This window comes from Macaca fascicularis, chromosome 5 (genome assembly GCF_037993035.2).
Source record: "Macaca fascicularis isolate 582-1 chromosome 5, T2T-MFA8v1.1".
In the NCBI taxonomy this organism is placed as follows: Eukaryota; Metazoa; Chordata; class Mammalia; order Primates; family Cercopithecidae; genus Macaca; species Macaca fascicularis.
The window spans coordinates 103,510,646-103,537,640 of NC_088379.1; the positions used below are offsets into that span (position 1 = coordinate 103,510,646).

General features: G+C 36.6%; 1 protein-coding gene across 1 annotated transcript in view; it reads right to left on the bottom strand.

Moving 5' to 3' along the window:
- Nucleotides 1–26,995, bottom strand: part of STPG2 (sperm tail PG-rich repeat containing 2) — a 516,962-nt gene that overhangs the window by 446,621 nt on the left and 43,346 nt on the right. The window lies entirely within an intron of this gene.

Sequence of the window (26,995 nt, forward strand, 5' to 3'; positions counted from 1 at the left end):
ATGTTATTTCTATGCTTAAAACAAATGAAAATATCAATATCTAGAATGCTTCTACACAAGAAAATGCTTCACAGTACCCTTAGAAACCATCATTTAGCCCTTGTTTAACATAATCTCCATGAGGAGGCATTTAGTTTTACATGACACTGCCTACCGTACAATTTAAAATCTTTAATTATTAGATTACAAACAACTTAAGTGGAATGATAGAATCATATACTTAGAATCGAAATGCTAATAAATTAAAATTTTAAAGTTCTGAAAAGATATGGGGAAGATAACAACAATAAGCAAAATTTGTATCTTTTATAATTGAATTACATTTTACACATACAAAAATTCCATTATTATTTGTATTATGAAAATGAAAGGAAGTGGAAGAATGATTTTGAAAAGAGTAACTTTAAGAGGTGAACTCCTATTCAACATAGTATTGAAAGTCCTAGTCAGATCAGGCAAGAGAAAAAATAAAGGGTATCCAAAAGGAACAGAGAGGAAGTCAAACTATCTCTGTTTGCAAATTACATGATTCTGGATCTAGAAAACCCCATAGTGTCAGCCCAAAAACTCCTTCAGCTAATAAACAACTACACCAAACTTTCAGGATATGAAATCAATATACAAAAATCACTATACACCAACAACAGGCAAATCGAGAGCCAAATCAAAAAGATAATCTTATTCACAATTGCCACAAAAAGAATAAAATACCGAGCAATACAGCTAACCAGGGAGGTGAAATATCTCTACAATGAGAATTACAAAACACTGCTCACAGAAATCAGAGAAGACACAAACAAATGAAAATGCATCCTATGCTCATGGATAGGAAGAATCAATATCGTTAAAATGGCCATACTGCCCAAAGCAATCTACAGATTTAATGCTTTTCCTATCAAACTACCAATGACTTTCTTCACTAAACTAGAAAAAAAATATTTTAAAATTCACATGAAACCAAAAAAGAATTCAAATAGCCAAGACAATTCTAAGCAAAAACAACAAAGCTGGAGGTATTACACTACCTAAATTCAAACTATACTACAGGGCTACAGTAACCAAAACAGTGTGATACTAGTAAAAAAACAGGCACATAAACCAACAGAACAGAATAGAGCACCCAGAAATAAGGCTGCACATCTACAACCATCTGATCTTTAACCAACCTGACAAAAACATGCAATAGGGAATGAATCCCTTCCCCACTGAATTGAATCCTTATTCAATAAATGGTGCTGGGAAAACTGGCTAGCTATATGCAGAAGATTGAAGCTGGACCCATTCCTTATACCACATACAAAAATGAACTCAAGATGGAATAAAGACTTCTGTGTAAAATCCAAATTATAAAAGCCCTTGAAGACCACCTAGGCAATATCATTCTGGACATAAGAATGGGCAAAGATTTCATGACAAAGATCCAGAAAGCAATTGCAACAAAAGCAAAGGAAACTATCAACAGAGTAAATAGACAACCTACAGAATGGAAGGAAATTTTTGCAAACTATGCATCTGACAAAGGTCTAATATCCAGTATCTATAAGGAACTTAAACAAATTTACAAGAAAAAAACAAACAACCCCATTAAAAAGCCATCAAAGGATATGAACAGATACTTTCTTCAAAAGAAGACATACATTCAGCCAACAAGCATTTGAGAAAAAAATTGCTGAATATCACTAATAATTATAGAAATGCAAATCAAAACCACAATGAGATAGTGTTTCACACCAGTCAGAATGGCTATTGTTAAAAAGTCAAAACATAACAGATGCTGACAAGGTTGCAGAAAAAGAAATGCTAATATACCGTCAGTGGGAGTATAAATTAGTTCAACCATTGTGGAAAGCAGTATGGCAATTCCTCAGTGAGCTAAAAGCAGAATTACCATTCAACCCAGCAATCCCATTACTGAGTATATTCCCAAAGGAACAGAATCATTCTACCACAAAGACAGATACGCATGAATGAATCACTGCAGCCCTATTCACAATACCAAAGACATAGAATCAACCTCAGTGACCATTAATGATAGATTGGATAAAGAAAATGTGGTGTATATACACCATGAAATACCATGCTGCCATAAGAAAGAAAGAGATCATGTCTTTTGCAGAAACACGTATAGATCTGGAAATCATTATTCTTGGCAAACTAATGCAGAAACAGAAAATCAAATACCACATGTTCTCACTTTTAGGTGGAAGCTAAATGATGAGAACTTATGAACACAAAGAAGATAAAGCAGACACTGCAGTCTACTTGTGGGTGGATGGTGGAAGGAAGGAGAGGAGTAGAAAAGATAACTGTTGGGTACTGGGCTTAATGCCTGGGTAATGAAATAATCTTTACAACAGACCTCTGTGACACAAGTTTACCTATGTAACAAACCTTCATATGTATCGTCAAACTGAAAATAAAAGGTTTTTTTAAAAATAAGAGGTGAAAATAACCTTCTTCAAACTTTCTTATTTTGTTTTGATTTTGCAGATCAGGCAATATTCAAAGAAACAAACAAATCCACATTGCAAGTTCCAGATTTTAATGCAGTTGTCCTTGTAACATATTGAATAAACAAACAAAACCCATGTAAGTATATGGAAAGCTTGAATAACAGAATGAACAAATTTAGGATGAATGACATATTTACATCATTGTATCCCATAACTACAGAATGTACCTCCAAATTAAAAAAAAAAAAAAAAAAAAAAAGCCATGTATGAAAAGCCCAAGACTAACATTATTCTCAATGGGGAAAAGCTCAAAGCTTTTCCTTTAAGATCAGGAACAAGACAAAGATGCCTACTTTGCCACTTCAATCTAGTACTAGAAGTTCTAGCCAGAGCAACTGGGCAAGAAAACAAATAACAAAAGGCATCCAACTCAGAAAAGAAGAAGCAAAATTGTTTCTGTTTAAGGATGACATGTTCTCATATATAGAAAGCTCTAAAGACTGCTGCCCCCCAAAAAAAAGTTAGAACTAATAATTCAGTAATGTTGCAGAATACAAAATAAACATACAAAAATCATGTGCATACACTAACAACAAACTATTTGTTAAAGACATTAAGAAAACAATCTCATTTCTTATAGTATCAACATTTTATTTAGGAATAAATTTAACCAAGAAGGTGAAAGATCTGTATAGTGAAAACTATAAAATACTGATAAAAGAAACAGTAGATACAAATAAATGAAAAGATATCCTATAGTCATGAATCTAAAGAATTAATACCGTCAAAACATTACTGAAAGTAATATACAGATTCAATACAATCCTTATCAAAATTTCAATGACATTCGTCACAGAAATAAAAAAAAAATCCTAAAATTCATATGGAGCCACAAAAGACTCCAAATAGCTAAAGCATGCCTGAGTAAGAAGGACAAAGTTGCAGGCATACAGTTTCTTCTTTCAAATATATTATAAAGCTATAATAATCAAAGAGTATGGTACTGATATAGCAGATACATAGACAAATGGAACAAAATAGAAAGCCTAGAAATAAACCCACACATATACTATCAACAAATGTTTGGCAAAATCACCAAAAATGAATGATATAAAAATGATACTCTCTTCAATAAATGGTCTTGGGAAACCTGAGTATCCATAAGCAAAAGAATAAAATTAGATCCTTAACACCATACAAAAAGATCAACTCAAAATCAAGTAAAGGCTTAAACGTAAGACCTGAAACCATAGGATTTCTAGAAGAAAACAAAGGGGGAAAGCTCTATGACACTGGTCTTGGAAATAATTTCATGGATCTGAGACCATAAGCACAGGCAACAAAAGCAAAATTAAACAAGTGGGACTATATAAAACTTAAAAGCTTCTGTGCTGCAAAAGACACAATCAACAAAACAAAAAGGCAACCTACAGAATAAAAGAAAATATTTGCAAACTACATATCCAATAAGGGTTAATCTTCAAAACATACAAAGAACTCATAAACTCAATAAAAAGAAACACATAACTAACAGATGGCAAAGTACTTGAATAAGACATTTATCTAAAGAAGACATTTGTATGGCCAATAGGTATATGAACTAATGCTCAACATCACTAATCATCAGGGAAATGAAAATCAAAACCATAAGGAGATATCACTTTTAAGGAGATATCTCCACAAAGAGATAATCATCTTTAAGAAGGATTATTATCAAAAAACTCAAAAGTAACCTGTGTGGCCGAGGATGTATAGAAAAGAAAGCTCTTACATGTTTTGGTGGGTATGTAAATTGGTACAGCCATTAAGGAAAACAGTGTAGAGGCTCCTCAAAACATTAAAAATAGAACTACTGTATGATCCTGCAATTTCACTTTTGGCTATACATCCAAAGGAAATAAAATCAGTATGTTGAAGAGATTATCAGTACTTTCATTTTCATTGCAGCATTATTCACAACACCCAAGATATGAAATCAACCTAAGTGGCCACCAATGGATGAACAGGTAAAAAAAATGATATATATATATGAATGAATATTATTCAGCCTTTAAAAAGAAAAAGTTTGCATGACTTATATATAGTCTAAAAAAGTCAAACTCATAGAAACAGAGTAGAAGGGTGGTTATCATGAGTCAGGATATCAGAAAAATGAGATGTTGGTCAAAGGGTACAAACTCAAAGTTATAAAATGAACATATTCTGGACACCTAATGCACAGCAAAGTGACTGTAATAACAACAGTGTATTGTATACTTGAAATTTGCCAAGAGAATAGATCTCAATTTTTCTAATTACATACACACAAAAAGGAAAGTATATGAGATAATGGATATGCTAATTTGATTAATTGTGGCATTATTCTACAATGTATGTGTATATATATGTGTATCTCAAAACATCACATTGTACACTTTGAATATATACAATTTTTTTGTCAATTATACTTCAATGTAGCTGGAAAAAATTAACATTAAAAAATGGCCAAAAATCAAGTATCTAAGCATATAATTAAGAATCTAAAAAACAACAGCAAATTAAATAAAGTAGATAAAGGAAAAAATAATAGACAGTGAGTACAATAAATACAGAATCAAAAATAAAGCCACAATATGGTTATTTTTAAAAGACCAATAAAACTGATGTAGTAAGACTGATTAACAAAAAAAGAACAGTGAAAAGGCATAAGCTACCATTATCAGGAATTTTAAGAAGCAATTGTTAATTATACATCCCAGAAACATTAAAAATAATAAAAGCATATTATGAACAACTTTATGCAAATACATTTGAAAATTTAAATAAAATGAAAACAAATTGGCAGAAGAAAAAATTGAAAAATAATTTCTAAATCTACCAAATCTACCAAATTTAATCGTTATTAAAAACTATCTTACATAAAGAATCTAGCCTCAGATGGTTACACCAGTAAATTCAACAACAATCTCACACAAATTCTTTCAGAAAATGGAAAAACAGGCAACACTTACAAACTTTATGTCTTGACCATAACCATGACATCAAACCCTAACAATGAAATACTAAAAAGAAAATTACAGACCAATGTATCCCATAAACATAGAAACAAAAGTCCTAAATAAAATATCAGTAAATAGTGCTGTGACATATTAAAAGGATAATACATTTAAAAAGCTAAGTTTTATTTAATACATGCAAAAATAAATTTGCATTTAAAAAGTAATCAATATTATTTACTAGATAAGAGAATTAGAAAATCATAAGTAACCCAATAGATGTGAAAAATGCTTAATAAGATTTAGAATATATTACTAATATAACCCTTGATAAACTAGAAATAGAAGCAGACTTCTTTAAATCATAAATAATATTTTTAAATTACTAAGCATATTATACAATATAGTGAATTGTTAAAACTTTCCCCCAGAAACAAGCTAAGGATACTCACTTGCACCAGTTTTATCCAACATCCTACTGATGCCAATGCCACTACACTAAAACATAATAATAATAATAATCATAGGATTTGTAAAGTCACTTTCCATAGATTATATGACTTTGTATGTAAATATTCTGAAGTAAGTTCCTGCAGAAAAACTTGTGACTATACTCTTTCTCCTCCACAGAAATACCACAAAAGGAACTTCACCCAGCCCCTTCCCCACCAAGTTTTGTAGAGATTGTGGTGCAGAGTCCTGCTGACTCTCTATGCACTGTACTAACAAGGTGACATTCCTCCCACTCACCACCGGGTGCTGCAGAAACTCTTGGGCACAGTCATGTCATCTAACTCATCCTGTACTAAGTAAATAATAGCAAAAGGCAGCACCTCACCTCTTCCCAGCTAGATAATAGCTGAGAAGGGGTAGATTATGGAATGGTGGGGGAGAAGAAAGGAAATGTTCTAATCTGTGTATGAAATCTTGCATATACTCCCAAAAGACTCATAGGTGAAACTAAAATCAATAAAGCAAAAGCTCTGAAAATTAAATTATCATGTGGAATACTGTCCAGGTTTCGAAAATGCCTCTGGGTACCACATAAACAGAAGAGAAAAGTACTGTGGCACTTTTAAGCACCAAATTGACATCTGAACCACAGCCCACAAAAGTGGTCCAGGATATATGCTTTAAACCCAAATAATCTGACTTTCTACTAAAACAGAAGATGTAAATAGAAACTGTAATTTCATAACACAATACTGAAAATGTACAGAACTCATTTCAAAATTACTCATCATAACAAGAAAAAGAAAAAATTTCAACTAAAATGAGAAAAGACAGTCAATAGATGACAACACCAAGATGGAGCAAATGCTAGAATTATCTGATAAGACATTTAAAGCAGGTATCACACAAAAGTTTCAACAAGCAATTACAAATTCTTGGAAAAAATAAAAATTAGGGGGCAGGCCAAGATGAAGAATTAGAAGGAGCTGCGAACTGCGGCTCTCACAGAGAAGAACAAAAATAGAAAGTGAATTCTACACCTTCGACTGAAGTATCCAGGTTCTTGCTTGGTACTGACTACGCAATAGGTGTGACCCATGGAGAGCCAGGAAAAGCAGAGTGGGGCAATAGCTCACCTGGAAGCACAAGCTGCATGGAGCAAGGGGAGCTCCCAGCTCCAGCCAAGAAAGGTGGTGAGTGATTGTGCGATCCTGCCTGGGAAACCAGGCTTTTCCCACAGATCTTTGCAACACACGAATAAGATCTCCTCAAGCCCAGGCCACCAAGGCCTTGGGTGAAAAGCACAGAGCTGTGCAGACTGTCAGCGGTTGATCTGGCACACACGGAGACACAGGAGTTTTTGCAGACTCCGGTCCTGGGAATTCCAGTGAGGCAGGAGATCCGTCCATTCCGGTAGAAAGGAGGCTGAAGCCAGGGAACCAAGCAGGGTCGTTCAGCAGGCCCCACTCCCAGAGCTCCTCACAAGTTAAGACCCATTGGCTTGGAACTCCAGACGCCAAGTGGCAAGAGGTTGGAGACTGCCTGAGACTACCAAGTTCCCAGGGCGCACGGGCAGCTGCCATCTCTGCAGCCGGAGTCAGCCATCCTGGCCTGCAGCTCCTGGAAGTCTGGGTGGTCCAGATTGGGAGGAATTCCCCACAGCACAGCACAGCTGCTCTGGCAAATCGTGACCAGACTGCTTTTTTCAGTGGGACCCTAATCCATCCCTCCTCACCAGGCAAGGCCTTCCTGGGGGAATTTCAGCAACTCTAGCAAGGGTTTTACCCAACAGAACTCTGATCTCCCTGGGAAGGAGCCCCTGGTGGGGAGAAGCAGCAAAGGTCTTCACGGTTCAGCAGACATAGCTTTTCCTGCCTGCCGGCTCTGGAGAGTCTGGGTGGTCTGCAGGAAAAGGGTTCTCCAGTACAGCACAGTCACCCCGCCAAGAGGCAGCCAGACTGCTTCTTTAAGCAGGTCCCTAATCCCGTTCTTCCCCACTGGGTGACCTCCAACAAGAGTCTCCAGACACCTCCTACAGGAATGTTTGAGCTGGCATCAGGTTGGTACCCTTCTGGGACAAAGCTCCCTGAGGAAGGAGCAGGCTGCCATCTTTACTGTGTTGTAACCTCCACTGGTGATACCTTCAGGTGTGGGAGAGACCTGGGCGTTTAGGGTCTGGAGTGGACCCCCCAAAACCCACAGCAGCCCTACAGAAGAGGGGCCTGTTGGAAGAAAAACAAACAGAAAGAAAAGAAAAAAAAAAAAACACCCCACAAAAAAACCATTCAAAGATCAGCAGCCTCAAAAATCGAAAATAGATAAGCCCACAAAGATGAGAAAAAAATCAACACAAAAACACTGAAAACTCAAAAAGCTATAGTGCTTATTCTTCAAATGATCACACTGCCTCTCCAGCAAGAGCACAAAACTGGGCTGAGGCTGAGACCCCTGAATTGAAAGAAGTAGGCTTTAGAAGGTAGGTAATAATTAACTTGGCTGAGCTAAAGGAGCATGTTTCAATCCAACGCAAAGAAGCTAAGAATCAAGGTAAAACAATACAGGAGCTGATAGCCACAATAGCCAGTTTAGACAGAAACATAACCAACCTGATCGACCTGAAATGCAACACAAAAACTTCATAATGTACTCACAAGTATCAATACCAGAATATATCAAGTGGAGGAGCTTGAAGACTACCTTTCTGAAATGAGACAGGAAAACAAGAATAGAGAGAAAATAATGAAAAGGAATGAACAAAAAAGAATGAAAAGGAATGAACAAAACCTCCAAGAAATTTGGGATAATGTAAAAAGACCAAACCTATGAATGATTGGGGTGCCTGAAAGAGATAGAAAGAACGGAATCAAGTTGGAAAGCACACTGCAGGATATCATCTAGGAGATGCCATGCATTGGCATTTTGTAAAGCGCTCTAGATGATTCTAAGAAGCTTTTTAAAAGTTGAGAAACACTGGCCTAAAGAAGTGACAAATAATTTTGACCTACCATCAAACGGAAAATCTAGTTGTACTAATGACCCAATAATACAATTCTAAAGAAGAAAGGGATACCTTTATGATAAAGCTTAGAAGGAGCTTATTTTAAAAAGTTCTTTTAGCAGAACAAATTTACACTGATGTCTATCTTCCAAGAATGCTAAAAACATAATAGGTATTTTTATAATTGTGCTAAAATTCAGCTTTATCCTGAAAATAGTTTGTATAATATAAGCTTCAAGGAAAATTCAGAGAGTTGTGACAGAGACAGAAACAGGCAATGAAGGAGAATAAATAAGCTGTCCTGGGAAGTTAACTAATGATTCTATTTTTCTTCATCTCTATCAATCACTTCATTAACTTTAAGAACAAGCTCAAAGTTTACTTCCCTCAAAACCTTTATCTGCCTAATCCATCACTTGAGCTATACTTTTCAATACTTACATGCTGTTTGTCTGGAATTAGAGTAAATAAAGAAGTTACAAGAACTGATTGGTTTTGGATGCATTAAAATTAGAAATACCAATAGAAATCCAAACTGAGACATCAGAGAGACAAGTTTGCATATGTCTGAAGTCAAGGAAGAGGATAGGCTACAGACATAAATAACTTATTGGGTTCCTGACCTATAGAACAGCTGTTACTCCTTGCACATATAATAATGATAGTATAGCTTTAAATTATCAATTAAGATTACAGTACACAGTGATAGGTAATTCCAAGTTTGGCAATATTCCCAAGGGTGATTAGTAGTGGAACACATACCTCCTTATTATGGAATAAAGAGTAAAAATCCTCATTCCTTATAGGGGATTCATCATGTTGCTAAATATAACAAATATCAGAATCAACAGGTTTCAAATTTTAAAATTTTCTAGTGCATACATAAACCCCAAAATGTTCTACATAATCTGATGCTAAATTTGAAATTTAAGTGTGAATATATTAAATGTAGTAAGCAAATTTAAATGAGCAAGTTGAAGAAAAATTTTAACATTTACAATAATATAATTTTTAGATACTTCCCGATTTTGAGTATTTATTTCAATCAGAAATAACATAAAATTATAATTGCAAATCCTGAGAATATTCAAGCTCAAATCAAAGCTGTACATTCAGAATAAAGTACTAAAAGTAAAATTTCTAAGATGTAACAGCTATGAAATATAGACCTACACATGCAATACAATCAATCCTTTGAAATGATTTATCTGAACCGGATACACATAATGCTTGACACCAACAAGCAAGAAAATCTCCCTCTGTAGAGTTGTTTTCAGAGTAATCTTTGTCTGAAAGTAAATTATTATCTCAAGTTAAATTGATTGTTCATCATATATTCCTAGAAATTTCTTTTAAGGTAAACATAACTAATCTGTGGTTTCTCTGAAGCCCAATTAGAAACACTGTAATAGTGACCCACCATCACAGTAAAAAAGAATCAGCACATTGAACTAAACTCAAGAAAACAGGAATAAATAGCTCACCAGGAAAATAAAATACCAGGCCAAGAAAAGATTTTTTTTAACGTTTTTTATTGTTGTAAGACATACATAAAATTTATCATTTTTATCATTTTTAAGTGTACAGTTAAGCAGTACTAAGTACCTTACCATTGTTGTACAATCATAACCACCACACACCTCCAAAACTTTCCATCTTCCCAAACAGAAACATTGTACCATTAAACAATAATTCTCCATTCTCTCCTCCCTACTTGGAACCACCATTCTCCAAGTTGCACATTGAGTATCCTTTATCCAAAATTCTTGAGACCAGAAGTGTTTTGGACTTCATATTTTTTTTGGAGTTTGGAATACTCGCATTATGCCAGTTGAGAATTCCAAATCCAAAAATGCAAAATCTGAAATGATCCAATGAGCATTTTCCTTGAGCATCACATTGGCATTCAAAAAGTTTCAGATTTTGGAGCGTTTCCCATTTCAGATTTGGGATGTCAACGTATACTTTGTTTCCACGAATTTCACTACTCTAGGTACTTCATGTAAGTGGAATCATATAGTATTTGTCCTTTTCTGTCTGGCTTATTTCACATATAATGTCTTCAAGGTTCATCATATTGTAGCACGTCAGAATTTCATTCCTTTTTAAGGCTGAATAATATTCCATTATGTGTATACCACAACTTGTTTATCCATTCATCCAGCGATAGACATTTGAGTGTTTCCAGAACAACATATTCTTAATTTAATCCCACACCTTAAGACTTACAGGTAATTTAAATTCAATTCAACTTACTGAGCAGTTACTAAGGGTAACTCACTATGGGAAGTACTGTGGTAAGTACAAGGGTAAATCAGACACGGTGCCTGCTCCCAATGAATTTACGATACACTGGGAAAAGAGAAGAGAAGGGAGTAGAAATAACCAGCATTTGCTAATTGCTTGCCATGTGCCGAGTGCTTTACCCAATCACTGCATGTATAGCTCGCAATGACTCTGTGAGGTAGATATTGTAATATCCATTTTATATAGGGAGAAAAATGAAGGCACTGAGACCTTAAGTAACCACCTCCAAAACTGGGATTTAAACTCACATCTTGGATTCAGAAGCGTGTGTTTATTCCACTACACATGTTGTTCCCTATGATTCAAGGCAGAATGTGACAAATCCTGGGGAAGCTACAGGAAGGTAGAAGAGGAAAAGAAGAGATTGCCCCTCGCCTGAGGGTAAAGGCACATGACAAAGGTAGGTCTTAGAGGTCAGGAAGGCTTATGTTTGATAGAGATAGAGGGTGGAAAAAAAATTGCACAAGCAGAACAAAATGAGGGAAGCAGGAAAGTTCGCTACATACTTAGGGACCAGTAGAATTGTGGACCATAAGGCTGGAAAGTTATGTGGGGAAAAATCATGGTCATAATGAAATGCTAGCTCAAGGAATATACTCCCTGGGTCCATTCTAAGAAATAATTCCTTTAAGTAATTAGGTCTTTAAAGGATTTTTGTTGTGGGGTTGTTTCTGTTTTTGTCTTTGTTTGGTTTGGTTTAGTTTTGTTATATGTACCATTACAAGTTTAATATAAGGCCTAATATTGATTTGTGAATTTTTAACATCTGTTAACTCTGCATTATGAAATGATAAATGTGGCACATACACTATCTCCCAATCTCTTTATTATTTTATTATTAAGGTTTCTAAAATTTATATTCTGTCTTATAATTAAGTCCTCTTTTATTTAGTTGATTTAAAATAAACCAATTTTATTTTTTTAACTGTTACTTTAGGTTTGGGGGTCTATGTGAAGGTTTGTTACGTAGGTAAACTTGTACCACAGGGATTTGCTGTACAGATTTTTTCACCACCCAGGTATTAAGCCCAGTACCCATTGGTTATCTTTTCTACTCCTATCCCTTCTCCCACCCTCCAGCCTCAAGTGGACCCAGCGTCTACTGTTTCCTCCTTAGTGTTTATAAGTAATTATCATTTAGCTCCCACTTGCAAGTGAGAACATGCAGTAGTTGGTTTTCTATTCCTGCATTAGTTTACTAAGGATAATAGCATCCAGCTCCATCCATGTTCCCACAAAGACATGATCTCATTCTTTTTATGGTTGCATAGTATTCCATGGGGTAGATGTACTACATTTTCTTTATCTAATCTGTCATTGATGAGCATTTGGGTTGATTCCATGTCTTTGCTATTGTCCATAGTGCTGCAATAAACATTTGCATGCATGTGTCTTTATGGCAGAATAATTTATATTCCTTTGGGAATATACTTAGTAATAAGATTGCTGGGTTGAATGGAATTTCTGTTTTCAGATCTTTGAGGAATTGCCACACTGTCTTCCACAATGGTTGAACTAGTTTACATGCCCACCAACACTGTATAAGCATTCTTTTTTCTCTGCAACCTTGCTAGACTCTGTTATTTTTTGACTTCTTAATAATAGCCTTTCTCACTGGTGTGAGATGGTATCTCAGTATAGTTTTGATTTGAATTTCTCTAATTATCAGTGATGTTGAGTTTTTTCTCAGATGATTGTTGGCCACATGTATGTCTTCCTTTGATAAGTGTCTGTCCATGTCCTTTGCCCACTTTTTAATGGGGTTTTGTTTTACTCTTGTAAATTTTGTTTAAGTTCCTTATAGATGCTGAACATTAGACCTTTGTCATATGGGTAGATTGCAAAAATTCCCTCCCATTCTGTAGGCCGTCTGCTCACTCTGTTGATAGTTTCCTTTACTGTGGAGCTCTTAAGTTTAATCAAATCCCATTTTTCAATTTTTACTTTTTTTTTTTTTTTCTCTGAGACGGAGTCTTGCCCTGTCACCAGGTTGGAGTGCAGGGGCATAATCTCAGGTCACTGCAACCTCTGCCTCCCAGGTTCAAGCGATTCTCCTGCCTCAGCCTCCCAAGTACCTGGGACTACAGGCACGCACCACCACGCCCAGCTAATTTTTGTATTTTTAGTAGAGACAGGGTTTCACCATGTTGGCCAGGTTGGTCTTAATCTCTTGACCTCGTAATCTACCCACCTCAGCCTCCTAAAGTGCTGGGATTACAGGCATGAGCCACCACACCCAGCCCAATTTTTACTTTTGTTGCAATTAATTTTGGTGTCTTTGTCATGAAGTCTTTACCCATTATTATGCCAAGATACTATTGGCTAGGTTGTTCTCAAGGATTTTTAGAAGTTTGGGTTGCACATGTAAGTCTTTAATCATCTTGAGTTGTTTTTTTGTATGTGGTATAAAAAGGGGGTCCAGCTTCATTTTTCTGCATATGGTTAACCAGTTATCCCCGTGCCATTTATTGAATTGGGAATCTTTTCCCCATTGCTTGTTTTTATCAGATTTGTTGAAGATCAGATGGTTGTAGATGTATGGCCTCATGTCTGGTCTCTCTTTTTTGTTCCATTGGTCTATGTGCCTGTTTTTGTACCAGTACCATGCTGTTTTGGTTACTGCAACCTGGTAGTATAGTTTGAAATCAGGTAACATGATGCCTCCACCTTTGTTCTTTTTGCTTAGGATTGCCTTGGCTATTCAGGCTCTTTTTTGGTTCCATATGAATTTTTAAAGATTTTTTTCTAGTTCAGGGAAGAATGTCATTGGTAGTTTCATAGAAATAGCATTGAATCCACAAATTGCTTTGAGCAGTATGGCCATTTTAACAATATTGATTCTTCCTAGCCATGAGCATGGTATATATTTCCATTTGTTTGTGTCTTCTCTCTTCTCTCATTTCTGTGAGCAGTGTTTTGTAATTCTCATTTTAGAGACCTTTAACCTCCCTGGTTAGCTGTATTTCTAGGAATTTTATTCTTTTTGTGGCCTTTGTGAATGAGTTCATTCGTGATTTGGCTTTCAGCTTGACTACTGTTGGTGTGTGGGAATATTAATGACATTTGTAGATTGATTTTGTATCCTTAAATTTATCTGAAGTTTTTTATCAGCTGAAGGAGCTTTTGGGCCAATACTAACAGATTTTCTAAATATAGGGTGTCTATTTGAGATCTTTCTAGCTTTCTGATGTGGGCACTTAGTGCTGGAAGTTTCCCTCATAACATTGCTTTAGCTGCTTTTCAGAGATTCTGGTACATTGTCTCTTTGTTCTCATTGGTTTCAAAGAACTTCTTGATTTCTGCCTTAGTTTTATTATTTACCCAGGAATCATTGAGGAGCAGGATGTTCAATTTCCATGTAGTTGTGTGGTTTTGAGTGAGTTTCTTACTCCTGAGTTCTAATATGATTGTTCTGTGGTCTGAGAGACTGTTTTTTATGATTTCCATTCTTTTGCATTTGCTGAGGAGTGTTTTACTTCCAATTATGTGATCGATTTTAGAATAAGTTCTGTGCGGCACTGAGAAGAATGTATATTCTGTTGTTTTGGGGTGCAGAGTTCTGTAGATATCTATCAGTTACACTTGATCCAGAGCTGAGTACAAGTCCTGACTATCTTGTTAATTTTCTCTCTTGATAATCTGTCTAATGTTTACAGTGATGTGTTAAAGTCTCCCATTATTATCGTATGGGACTCTAAGTCTCTTCGTAGGTCTCTAAGAACTTGTTTTATGAATCTGGGTGCTCCTGTATTGGGTATATATATTGGCATATATATTTAGGATAGTTAATTCTTATTATTAAATTCATTCCTTTACGGTTATGTAATGCCCCCTTTGTCTTTTTTTTTTTTTTTTTTTTTAAATCTTTGTTGGTTTTAAAGTCTGTTTTGTCAGAGACTAAGATTGCAACCCCCGATTTTTTCTGTTTTCCATTTGCTTGGCAAATTTTCCTCCATCCCTTTATTTTTAGCCCAAGTGTGTCTTTTTGCATGAGATGTGTCTCTTGAATACAGCACACTGATGGTTCTTGACATTATCCAATTCACCAGTCTGTGCTTTTTAATTGGGGCATTTAGCCCATTTACATTTAAGGTTAATATTGTTATGTTATTAAATTCAATCCTGTCATCATGATGCTAGTTGGTTATTTTGCGCACCAATTAATGCAGTTTCCTCACAGTTTCATTGGTCTTTGTACTTCAACATGTTTTTTACAGTGGCTGGTACCAGTTTTACCTTTCCTTCTTTAGTGCTTCCTTCAGGAGCTCTTGCAAAGCAGGCCTGGTGGGATGAATTCCCTCAGCATTTGCTTGTCTGAAAATGATTTTATTTCTCATTCACTTATGAAGCTTAGTTTGGCCAGATATGAAATTCTGGGTTGAAAATTCTTTTCTTTAAGAATGTTGAATATTGGCTCCCACTCTCTTCTGGCTTGCAGTGTTTCTGCTGAGAGCTCCCACTGTTAGTCTAATAGGCTTCCCTTTGTAGGTGACTTGGCCTTTATCTCTGGCTGCCCTTAACGTTTTGTTTTTCATTTCAAACTTAGAGAATCTGACGATTATGTATCTTGGGGTTGATCTTCTCATGGAGTATCTTATTGGGGTTCTCTGGATTCCTGAATTTGAATGTTGGCCTGTCTTGCTAAGTTGGGGAATTTCTCCTGGATGATATCCTGAAGTGTGATTTTCAACTTGGTTCATTCTCCCTGTCTCTTTCAGGTACTCTAATCAGTCATAGGTTCAGTCTTTTTTCATAGTCCTAAGGTTCTTGGGGGTTCTGTTTGTTCCTTTTAATTCTTTTTTCTCTAAACTTGTCTGCTTGCCTTATTTCAGCAAGACAGTCTTCAAGCTCTGATATTCTTTCTTCCACTTGATCGATTCAGCTATTGACATTTGTGTTTGCATTATAAAGTTCTTGTGGTGTGTTTTTCAGCTCCATCAGGCTATTTATGTTCCTCTCTAAACTGGTTATTCTAGCTAGCAGCTCCTGTTACCTTTTATCATGGTTCTTAGCTTCTTTGCATTGGGTTAGAACATGCTCCTTTACCACAGCAAGGTTTGTTATTATCCACCTTCTAAAGGCTACTTCTGTAATTCATCTGTCTCATCCTCTGTCCAGTTCTGTGCCCTTCCTGAAGAGGTATTGTGATCATTTAGAGGAGAAGAGGCACCCTGTCCTTTTGAATGTTCAGCGGTTTTTTGTTGACTCTTTCTCATCTTCGTGAGTTTGTCTAGTGTCAATATTTCAGGCTGCTGACCTTTGGATGAGGTTTTCGTAGGAACTTTTTTGTTGATGCTGTTCTTGTTGCTTTCTGCTTGTTTGTTTTCCTCTGAATAGTCATATCCCTCTTCTGTAGGGCTGCTGTGGTTTGCTGAGGGTTCACTTGAGGCTCTATTCATCTGGATCCCTCCTGCACATGAAGATGCCACCCGAGGGGGCTGGAGAACAGCAAAGATGGGTGCCTGCTCTTTCCTCTGGGATCTCTGACCTCAAGGGGCACCAACCTAATGTCAGTAGAAACACTCCTGTATAGGGTGTCTGCTGACCCCTGTTGGGGGCTCTCATCCAACTGCAGTGGGCGCAGGAACCAAGACCCATTTAACAAAGACACTTGGCTGCTGCTTGGTTGAGGGGGTGTGCTGCACTCCGGGCAAACCCACTCATTTGGGCTGCCAGATTCCTCAGAGCTAGCAGGAAGGAAGACATAGTCTGCAGGTCCACAGAGACCATGGCCACCCCTTCCCCTAGGGGCTCAGACCCAGGAAAATCAGAGTTCTGTCCCTAAGCCTCTGGCTGGAGTTGCTGGAGCTCCTGCAGGGAGGCACTACCCAGTGAACAGTGATGGGTCAGGATCTGGCCTACAAAGGCAGTCTGGCCATGATCTGCCACAGCTGGTGTGCTGTGCTGTGGGGAATATCCCCTGGAACCAAGTAGTCCAGTCTCCCTGGCACCAGCAGGAAAAAAACAGCTGCCTGGAGCTATAGTGATGGCCACTGCTCATTGCCCCCGAGAGTCCAGTGTCTTAAGTAACTAGCAGCCACATTGATGGCTGCCATCCCTCCCCTGGGAAGCTGAGTTGTCTTAGGCAGCCGGCAGCTGCAGTGATAACAGCTACCCCTCCCTCAGGGAGCTCAGTTGTCTTAGGCAGCCAGCCGCTGCAGTGATGGCTACTGTCTTTCCCCCAGGGAGCTCAGATGGCTTAGACAGCAGGCAGCCACAGTGATGATAGCCGCCTTCCCCGCCAGGAACTCTGTAGTCTTAGCCAAATTCCAGTCAATTGACTGCTGAGAATCTGCACAGCTCTGTGGTTGGGACCTAAGGCCCTGGTGGCCTGGTCTCACAAGCGGGATCTTCTGATCCATGGTTTGCACAGATCTGTGGAAAAAGCAGAGCTTCCCAGGCTAGATGGTACGCTCACTCACTGCCTCCCTTGGCTGGTGCTGGAGGTGCCCCTTGCCCCGTGTGGCTCTCAGGTGGGCTGACAAAACACCCTGCTTTTCATTGCTCTCCACTAGTCATGTGAACCACTTGGTCAGTCCTGATGAGAGAAGCTGGATATCTTAGTTGCCAGTACAAGATATGCATGCTGTTTTGGTTCTTTTCAGTGGGAGCCTCTGACCACCACTGCTTCTAGTAGGCCATCTTGGGTCTGCCCCTCCTTTTCAACTTTTTGATGTGGAAATTCAGTACTATGAATTTTCCTCTTAACACTGCCTTAGCTGTATTTCAGAATACTGGTATGTGTTATCTTCTCATTATTTTCAAAGAACTTCTTGATTTCTGCCTTAATTTCATTATTTACCCAAAAGTCATTCAGAAGCACGTTGTTTAATTTCCATATAATTGCATGATTTTGAGTGTTTTTTTTATAGTCTTGGCATCTATTTTTAACACACTGTGGTCCAAGGATGTGTTTAGTATAATTTCAGTTCTCTTACATTTGTTGAAGATTGTTTTATGTCCAATGATGTGGTCAATTTCAGAGTGTGTGCATGTGGCAATGAGAAGAATATATATTCTGTTGTTTAGGGGTGGGGAGTTCTGAAGAGGCCTATCAGATCCATTTGGTCCAATGTTGCATATAACTCTTGAATATCTTTGTTAATTTTCTGACTCAATAATCTGCCCAATACTGTCAGTGGGGTGCTGAAGTCTTATTGTAAGGGGGTCTATGTCTCTTTGTAGGTCTCTAAGAATGTGCTTTACAAATCTGGGTTCTCTTACCAAGTTGGAAAACACTCTTCAGGATATTATTCAGGAGAACTTCCCCAACCAAGCAAGGCAGGTCAACATTAAAATTAAGGAAATACAGAGAATGCAACAAATATACTCCTCAAGAAAAGTAACTCCAAGAAACATGATTGTCAGATTCACCAAAGTTGAAATGAAGGAAAAAATGTTAAGGCCAGCCAGAGACAAATGTCAGTTTACTGACAAAGGTAAGCCCATCAGACTAACAGTGGATCTTTCAGCAGAAACGTTACAAGTCAAAAGAGAGTGGATGTCAATATTCAACATTACTAAAAACAATTTTCAACCCAGAATTTCATATCCAGCCAAACTAAGCTTCACAAGTGAAGGAGAAATAAAATCCTTTACAGACAAGCAAATGCTGAGATATTTTGTCACCACCAGACCTACCTTACAAGACCTCCCAGAGGAAGCACTAAACATGGAAAGGAACACCCAGTACCAGTCACTGCAACATGCCAAATTGTAAAGACCATCAACGCTATGAAGAAACTGCATCAACTAATGAGCAAAATAGTTAGCTAACATCATAATGACAGGATCAAATTCACACATAACAATATTAACCTTAAATGTAAATGGGCTAAATGCTCCAATTAAAAGACACAGAATGGCAAATTGGATAAAGAGTCAAGACCCATCAGGGTGCTGTATTCAGGAGACCCATCTCATGTGCAGAGACACACATAGGCTCAAAATAAAGGGATGGAGGAAGATCTAGCAAGCAAATGAAAAACAAAAAAAAAGCAGGAGTTGCAATCCTAGTTTCTGATAAAACAGACTTTAAACCAACAAAGATCAACAGAAACAAAGAAGGCCATTACGTAATGGTAAAGGGATCAATTCAACAAGAAGAGCTAACTATCTTTAATATATATACACCCAATACAGGAGCATCCAGATTGATAAAGCAAGTCCTTAGAGACTTAGAAAGAGACTTAGACTCCCACACAATAATAATGGGAGACTTTAACACCCCATTGTCAACATTAGACAGATCCACGAGACAGAAAGTTAACAAGGATATCCAGGAATTGAATTCAGCACTGCACCAAGCAGACCTAATAGACATCTATAGAACTCTCCACCCCAAATCAACAAAATATACATTCTTCTCAGCACCACATCACACTTATTCCAAAATTGACCACATAGTTGGAAGTAAAGCACTCCTCAGCAAAGGTAAAGGAACAGAAAGTATAACAAATTGTCTCTCAGACCACAGTGCAATCAAACTAGAACTCAGGATTAAGAAACTCACTCAAAACCACTCAACTACATGGAAACTGAACAACTTGCTCCTGAATAACTACTGGGTACATAAAGAAATGAAGGCAGAAATAAAGATGCTCTTTGAAACCAATGAGAACAAAGACACAACATTCCAGAATCTCTGGGACACATTTAAAATAGAGTGTACGGGGAAATTTATAGCACTAAATGCCCACAAGAGAAAGCAAGAAAGATCTAAAATTGACACCCTAAACATCACAATTAAAAGAACTAGACAAGCAAGAGAAAACACATTCAAAAGCTAGCAGAAGGCAAGAAATAACTCAGAGCAGAACTGAAGGAGATAGAGACATAAAAAATCCTTCAAAAAATCAATGAATCCAGGAGCTGGTTTTTTGTAAAGATCAACAAAATTGATGGACCGCTAGCGAGACTAACAAAGAAGAAAAGAGAGAAGACTCAAATAGACACAATAAAAAATGATGAAGGGGATATCACCACCAATCCCACAGAGATACAAACTACCATCAGAGAATACTATAAACACCTCTATGCAAATAAACTAGAAAATCTAGAAGAAATGGATAAATTCCTGGATGCATACACCCTCCCAAGACTAAATCAGGAAGAAGTTGAATCCCTGAATAGACCAATAACAGGCTCTGGAATTGAGGCAATAATTAATAGCCTACCAACCAAAAAAAGTCCAGGACCAGATGCATTCACAGTCAAATTCTACCAGAGGTACAAGGAGGAGCTGGTACAATTCCTTCTAAAACGATTCCAATCAACAGAAAAAGAGGGAATCCTCCCTAACTCATTTTATGAGGCTAGCATCATCCTGATACCAAAACATGGCAGAGACACAACAAAAAAAGAGAATTTTAGACCAATATCCCTGATGAACATCGATGCAAAAACCTCAGTAAAATACTGGCAAATAGAATCCAGCAGCACATCAAAAAGCTTATCCATCAAGATCAAGTTGGCTTCATCCCTGAGATGCAAGGCTGGTTCAACATATGCAGATCAATAAACGTAATCCAGCATATAAACAGAACCAAAGACAAGAACCACATGATTATCTCAATAGATGCAGACAAGGCCTTTGACAAAATTCAACACCCCTTCGTGCTAAAAACTGTCAATAAATTAGGTATTGATGGGACATATCTCAAAATAATAAGAGCTATTTATGACAAACCCACAGTCAGTATCATACTGAATGGGCAAAAACAGGAAGCATTCCCTTTGAAAACTGGCATAAGACAGGGATGCCCTCTCTCACTACTCCTATTCAACATAGTCTTGGAAGTTCTGACCAGAGCAACCAGGCAGGAGAAAGAAACAAAGGGTACTGAAGTAGGACAAGAGGTAGTCAAATTGTCCTTGTTTGCAGATGACATGACTGTATATTTAGAAAACCCCATCATCTCATCCCAAAATCTCTTTAAGCTGATAAGCAACTTTAGCAAAGTCTCAAGATACAAAATCAATGTGCAAAAATCACAAGCATTCCTATACACCAATAACAGACAAACAGAGAGCCAAATCATGAGTGAACTCTCATTCACAACGGCTTCAATGAAAATAAAATACCTAGGAATTCAACTTACAAGGGATGTGAAGGACCTCTTCAAGGAGAACTACAAACCACTGTTCAATGAAATAAAAGAGGACACAAAAAATGGAAGAACATTCCACGCTCACAGATATGAAGAATCAATATTGTGAAAATGGCCATACTGCCCAAGGTAATTTATAGATTCAATGCCATCCCCATCAAGCTACCAATGACTTTCTTCAAAGAATTGGAAAAAACTACTTTAAAGTTCATATGGAACCAAAAAAGAGCCTGCATTGACAAAATAATCCTAAGCCAAAAGAACAAAGCTGGAGACATCATGCTACCTGACTTCAAACTATACTACAAGGCTACAGTAACCAGAACAGCATGGTACTGGTACCAAAACAGAGAGATAGACCAATGGAACACAACAGAGCCCTCAGAAATAATACCACACATCTACAACCATCTGATCTTTGACAAACCTGACAAAAACAAGCAATGGGAAAAGGATTCCCTATTTAACAAATGGTGCTGTGAAAACTGGCTAGCCATATGTAGAAAGCTAAACTGGATCTCTTCCTTACACCTTATACAAACATTAATTCAAGATGGATTAAAGACTTAAATGTCAGACCTAAAACCATAAAAACCCTAGAAGAAAACCTAGGCAATACCATTCAGGACATAGGCATGGGCAAGGACTTCATGACTAAAACACCAAAAGCAATGGCAACAAAAGCCAAAATTGACAAATGGGATCTAATTAAACTAAAGAGCTTCTGCACAGCAAAAGAAACTACCATCAGAGTGAACAGGCAACCTACAGAATAGGAAAATTTTTTTTTGCAATCTACCCATCTGACAAAGGGCTAATATCCAGAATCTACAAAGAACTTAAACAAATATATGAGAAAAAATCAAACAACCCCATCAAAAAGTGGGTGAAGGATATGAATAGACACTTCTCAAAAGAAGTCATTTATGCAGCCAACAGACACATGAAAAATCGTTCATCACCACTGACCATCAGAGAAGTGCAAATCAAAACCACAATGATATACTATCTCACACCAGTTAGAATGGCGATCATTAAAAATCAGGAAACCACAGGTGCTGGAGAGGATGTGGAGAAATAGGAACACTTTTACACTGTTGATGGGCCTGTAAACTAGTTCAACCATTGTGGAAGACAGTGTGGCGATTCCTCAAAGATCTAAAACTAGAAATACCATTTGACCCAGTCATCCCATTACTGGGTATATACTCAAAGGATTATAAATCATGCTGCTATAAAGACACATGCACATGTATGTTTATTGCGGCACTATTCACAATAGCAAAGACTTGGAACCAACCCAAATGTCCATCAATGATAGACTGGATTAAGAAAATGTGGCACATATACACCATGGAATACTATGCAGCCATAAAAAAAGGATGAGTTCATGTCCTTTGTAGGGACATGGATGCAGCTGGAAACCATCATTCTTAGCAAACTAGTGAAAGGACAGAAAACCAAACACCACATGTTCTCACTCATAGGTGGGAATTTAACAATGAGAACACTTGGACACAGGGCATGGAACACCACACACTGGGGCCTGTCATGGGGTTGGGGGAGGAGGGAGGGATAGCATTAGAAGATACACCTAATGTAAATAACAAGTTAATGGGTGCAGCACAACAACATGACACAAGTATACATATGTAACAAACCTGCACTTTGTGCACGTGTACCCTAGAACTTAAAGTATAATTTTAAAAAAGAAAAAATAAATAAGTAAATCTGGGTTCTCTTTGTTGGATGCATATATATTTAGAATAGTTAGGTCTTCTTGTTGAATTGAAACCTTTACCATTATGTAATGCTCTTCTTTATCATTTCTGATCTTTGTTGGTTTGAAATCTGTTTTGTCTGAAATTAAGATTGCAACCCCTGCTTCTTTTCTGTTTAACGTTTGTGTGGTAGATTTTCCTCCATCCCTTTATTCTGAGCCTATGAGAGTCATTACATGTGAGATGGGTCACTTGAAAACAGTATACAATTGGGTTTTGCTTTTTTATCCAGCTTGCCTTTGTGTGCCTTTTAACTGGGACATTTAGCCCATTTACATTCAAAGTTAGTATTGATATGTACAGATTTGATCCTGGCATTGTGCTGTTACCTGGTTATTATGTTGGCTTGTTCATGTGGTTATTTTACAGTCACATTGGTCCTGTGTGTTTAAATGTGTTTTGTACTAGTTGGTAGTGGTGTTTCCTTTCTATACATAGTGCTTCTTTCAAGATATCTTGTAAGGCAGGTCTGGCAATAATGAACTCCCTCAACATCTGCCTATCTGAAAAGGACCTTATTTCTCCTTCACTTAGGAATCTTAACTTAGCTGGATAAAAAATTCTTGGTTGAAGATTTTTTTCTTTAAGAAAGTTGAATATAGGCCCCCAGTCTCTTGGTTTATAGGGTTTCAGCTGAGAGGTCAGCTGTTAGCCTCATAGAGATCCCTTTGTAGGTAACCTGCTCTTTCTCTCTAGCTGCCTTTAACATTCTTTCTTTCATTTCAACCTTGGAAAATCCAAGAATTCTCTATCTTGGGGATGATCTTCTTGTGTGGAATCTCGCAGAAGTTATCTGTATTTCCTGAATTTGTCCATTGGCCTCTCTAGCAAAATTGGGAAAGTAGTCATGGATGATATCCTTAAATATACTTTCCAAGTTGCTTGCTTTTTTCCCTTCCCTTTCAGGGATGCCAGTGATTCATAAATGTCGCCTCTTTACATAATCCCATACATCTTGGACATTTTGTTCATTCCTTTTTATTCTTTTTCTCTGATTTTGTCTGACTGTCTTATTTCAGAAAACCAGTCTTCGTATTCTAAGATTCTTTCCACAGCTTGGTTTATTCTGCTATTAATACTTGCAATTGCATTGTGAAATTATTGTATTGTATTATTTAGCTCTATTAGACCTGTTAGGTACTTTTTTATACCAGCTATTTCATCCTTCAGCTCGTATATCACTTTATTGTGATTTTTAAATAAACCAATTTTAAAGCAGGATTTATATTATCATTATTATTCCCTACAGAACCAAGTAATGTGGCCATACACAAGTAATAAATTTTATGTCATCAAACTCCTGCCTCTTGAAGAATATGTCATACATGAGCTAAAATGACTTGTTCATTAATGAGTTTTCACTTTACTTTGTCTAGGAAATTCATATTCATATAAGAATTCATATTCTTCTTTGTCTTTATGTCACCCTTCTTTTATTTCCTTTTTTATTTTGCTGAAGCAACTCCACATATGAAGACACAGAGTTACTAAACTTTCTGAACTATTGCATGTTGGAAAATTATTTTCTTGATTCATTTAATTGAAACTTTAGGCAGAGGGAGAACTCTATATCCAAAATCATTTCCCCTGAGAAATTTAAGAAAATACTACTTCATCATCTCCTAGCCTTGAAATGTGGCTAATGCTGCTAAGCAAGTACCTGACAGAAGTTATATTTCTCATCCCTTTGTGGGTTAACCAATGACTTTACTCTGTGGAAGCCTCAAGGATATTTTATTTAGTTAGGATCTTCTGAAAATGCAAAAAAAAAAAAAAAAAAGTGAGAAGGACAGAGGTATTTTTATATTTATCCTCCTTGGCATTCTGTTGAGCTCCTCAAATCAATAACTTATGCTTTTATTCAGCTTGAAACAACATTGTGTTTTCTATATCAAATAATTATTGTCTCTACATTCTGCTTCTAGAATGCTCAGTAAACAGATGTCTGTGTTCATCCTCCATTTGTCATATTTTCTTTCTATTTATAATCAACTAATGCTTATATCATAGCTTTTTTTAAAAGAATAAAAAATATTTCCCTGGGATGTTGTACAAGAAATAAGTCTTTCGCATGAAATCAGAAGTCTGGAAGGGAGCTATATTTTGTATGTAAAGATACAATTTGGAAAATTAAGCTATCAAATCATCCTTTAAGACTGTGGTATATCCATAAGTAAAATACCTGGGAGGTAAATTTTATTTTTATTTAAAATAAATAATAAAATTAATTCAATTACTTCATAAATTTGAGATATTATTTCAATTTTATTTTGAGATCAATGATCTGGATTTTTCATTACATGCACATTATATACCCACCTGTTTGAAATGTATTGTCATTTGCAAAAGAGATTTAAAAACCAAGCTTTCTATGTGACTAAACTATTCTGCTTCTTGGGTAACCAGAGTCCCACTGAATAATTTTAATTGCAAATGTTTCATGCCAGAAAAGAAAACACTAAAAAGAAGTTTTCAGATCTAAAGAGGGACAAAGTTAAAAGAAAAATATGTAAATTAAGTCAAAAATATTGGTGAAGCAACTTGTCTTCCTTTAGAGCAGATGTGCACCATCTTTTTTCACTACAAACAGAAAGTTTAACATATATACATATATATGCTGCCTTCCTATGGATGCTTTCAGAAATTTCCCTTGTTTTTTCCTACTACCTGTGATATTATGATAGAAATAACTTTGAATCCATTCAATGATTTCTAAGCCTAAAAGCATTATATTAGTAATAAATTAGTCATGGCATACCTCCCAATGGATCCTGAGGTGTGTACAACAATGATTCACTTGAAAAATACAGTTGAACTCTAAAATTCCTCAAGATGAAGAAATAATCCATTAAAACAGCACAACTAGTTAAAAATTACTCAGCATCTACTACATGTAAAGAATATTGCTAGATGATTTTAAACTGTCTTTTGAATTTATAATTACAAAAAAACTCATAGCATAGAACCTGATGCTAATTTTGACTATATCTCAGATTCCAATAATGCCTCAGAAAAAAATAGTAAGTCCATTCCTGAATAGCTTTCACCAAATTAATCTAATTCCTATGATTTCCAAGACATTCACAGTTATATTAACTAGCATTGCATTTGTCATTCCCTTAAATTAGTTCATCCTGATCTTGTACCAGTTATTTCACAATCAAAAGTATTACAAATCAACTGTTGGCATTATCTCACGTAGCAGAATTTTATTTCAGCAAGCTATACTCTGTTTTTATTGATTAGCTACATTTTAAACCTTGTTTAATAATCCTGTTTTGAAATGTGCTATTAACAATATCTTCTCAAGATAGTCCAATTTCTACAAAAATGTATTTTAATAACACCTTGTTCACAAAAGGCTACACTGTAACATTTGCCTTTGTCTGTTTGGAGTGCTATAACAAAATACCATAAACTGGGTAGGTTATAAATGAAATTTATTTCTCACAGATCTGCAGGCTGGAAAGTCCAACATCAAGGCACAAGCAGACTCAGTATCTGGAGAGGCCCTGCTTCCTCAAAGACAGTGCCTTCTCTGAGTCCTCATGGTAAACGGGGAAAACGAGCCCCCTTGGACCTATTTTATAAGAGTACTAATCCCATTTATGAGGTCTCCACCCTCATGACATGATCACCTCCCAGAAAGTGCCACCTCCTAATACCATCATCTTGGGAGTTAGGATTTCAATATATGAATTTTAAGGGGATACAAACATTTAGACTCCAGCAACATTACCATTGGGTCCAGCTTTTTAACTCCAAATTTTACTTTGATATATTTGTAAATTCAATCTGAATTAATCAATTACCCATTTTTTAATTTAATCTGCTTTACTGTTTTCAATTTACTCACTATTAGGTATTTATTAAAAAAAGGAAATTCAGAAAAATTTATAGCCATACCATTTAACATGCA